The sequence below is a fragment of the Phalacrocorax carbo genome, chromosome 1 (genome assembly GCF_963921805.1).
Source record: "Phalacrocorax carbo chromosome 1, bPhaCar2.1, whole genome shotgun sequence".
NCBI lineage: Eukaryota > Metazoa > Chordata > Aves > Suliformes > Phalacrocoracidae > Phalacrocorax > Phalacrocorax carbo.
In genome coordinates, this window is record NC_087513.1 from 218,846,975 (window position 1) to 218,849,318 (window position 2,344).

The 2,344-nt window shown below is 54.6% G+C and overlaps 1 protein-coding gene across 2 annotated transcripts in view; it reads right to left on the reverse strand.

Moving 5' to 3' along the window:
* DCHS1 (dachsous cadherin-related 1) overlaps window positions 1–2,301 on the reverse strand; it is a 98,782-nt gene extending 96,481 nt beyond the window's left edge. For both annotated transcript variants that reach the window (XM_064441693.1, XM_064441692.1), the window contains exon 1: window positions 2,080–2,301. The gene's annotated coding sequence lies outside the window, so the exon portion shown is untranslated. The remainder of the gene's footprint in view (window positions 1–2,079) is intronic.
* Window positions 2,302–2,344: the final 43 nt, after the last annotated feature.

A 2,344-nucleotide genomic window follows, 5' to 3' on the forward strand; every position in this document is an offset into this window, starting at 1 on the left:
CACTCCCCAACTTGCTGCCATGCGTTTTGTTCCATCATAATTCTCAGGATGCTAGTATAACAGGAAATCCTGCAGGATCTGAAGTGCCAGCAGGATGGGCTAGCATTCCCTGTAAGTCTTAGCCTGTAACTAACTAAAAACATCCAGGGATGTGACAAGAACAACAAAACTATGAACAGCTAGGATAAGGGAACCTGGAGGAAAAGAAAGCCTTGATCTCTGCAAAACTGTGCACACATCTAGAATACAAATAGAAATATAAGAGCTACCATAATGTACTGTATCCTGTACTATAACTGCAGCAATGAGGACTAGCTACTTCAGGTAGGCCAGGAATCACCTAAAAGGCAACAATAATAAAATATACCTCAGGAAAAATTTTCATGTGGTTGATAAAATGCTAACACTGGGCTGAGGATCTGAGCTTTATGGGTCCCAGTTAGAAACATGCATACTGACCATTCTCTATAAAAGTGACACTTTGAGATTGTAACTTATTTAATGCACAATATATTAATTTGTGGAGTGTAAAGTGTGTCGAGACACCGAACAGGAAGGAAGCATAGTACCTGAGACATAGAATCATAGAATCCTGAAGGTTGGAAAAGACCTCTAAGATCATCGAGTCCAACCATCAACCCAACACTACCATGCCTCCTAAACTGTGTCCCCAAGTGCCATGTCTACATGTTTTTTGAACACTCCCAGGGATGGTGACTCCACCATCCCTCTGGGCACCCTGTTCCAATGCCTGACAGCTCTTTCAGTATAGAAATTTTTGCCGATAGCCAATCTAAACCTCTCCTGGCACAGACTGAGGCTGTTTCCTCTCACCCTATCGCTAGTGACTTGGGAGAAGAGATCAACACCCAACCTCACTACAACCTCCTTTCAGGTACTTGTAGAGAGAGAAGAGGAGTCTGAGGGGAGACCTTATCGCTCTATGATCCCCTCAGCCTCCTCTTCTCCAGGCTAAACAACCCCAGCTCCCTCAGCCACTCCTCATAAGGCTTGTGCTCCAGACCCCTCACCAGCTTCGTTGCCCTTCTTTGGCACATTCCAGCACCTCAACGTCCTTCTTGTCCTTAGGGGCCCAAACCTGAGCCCAGCATTCGAGGTGGGGCCTCCCCAGGGCCCAGCACAGGGGCCCCATCCCTGCCCGGCTCCTGCTGGCCACCCCAGTGCTGACACAAGCCCAGGGGCTGGTGGCCTCCTTGGCCACCCGGGCACTGCTGGCTCATGCTCAGCCGGCTGTCAGCCAGCACCCCCAGGGCCTTCTCCGCCGGGCACTTCCCAGCCCCTCTGCCCCAGGCCTGGAGCGTTGGCTGGGGTTCTTGTGACCCAAGGGCAGGACCTGGCACTGGGCCTTGTTAAACCTCATACAGTTGGCCACAGCCCATCGACCCAGCCTGCCCAGGACCCTCTGTAGAGCCTTCCTACCCTCAAGCAGATCGACACTCCCACCCAACATGGTGTCATCTGCAAACTTACTGAGGGTACACTCGACCCCCTTGTCCAGATCATTGATAAAGATATTAAACAAGACTGGCCCCAAAAGTGAGCCCTGGGGAACATGGCTTCTGACTGGCTGCCAACTGGATTTAGGTCCATTCACTTGATCCCTCTGGACTCGGCCATCCAGCCAGCAAAGAGTACACCTGTCTAAGCCATAGACATCTTACACAGCTCCTCTATAACTCCTAGTACTAATCCTAAAGAGAAATAACATGAAACATTCACCTCCTCTACCACAGATACTCTCATGGCCCTCTGGCTGTTTGTCCTCAACACTGCCAGCTTGTGAAACCCCAATAAACCACGTCCCAAAACACCCCCAAGTCACCAGTGCCAGCTCTACTCCAAAATGCAGCACAGGGAACAGAGCATGGGCAGAACTACTGTGGGTCCTGCTGCACGGAGTTCTGCACGCCTCCACTGAGCTCTGCACCCCACCAGGGAACTCTGCATCATGACCGGACTCAGTTCCGCACCCCGCCTGGGGGATGACGGGCACCCTGCCCCCGGGAGCCCCGAAGCCGGCTCCTGAGGCAGCGCTTCTCTCCCCGCTCCATCGCTTACCGCGCAGAGGCTACCCGTTGCCATGGCGACGTGCTCCTGGCTCTCCCTCGCTACCGGAGCCATGTACGGGACTGCGCTCGCGCGTCCGCCGGGAGCTGCAGTGGGGCGGCCAGGCAGGGATCCCGGGGGCCGGGATCCCAGGGGCGGCCAGGCCGGGATCCCATGCCAGGGCGGCCAGTCTGGGCCGGTCGCCCGGGGGCGGGACCGGCACCGGCATTGAGGGGCGGGCGGGGAGGACCCGCCAGGGGGCGAGCTCCGCTGGCAG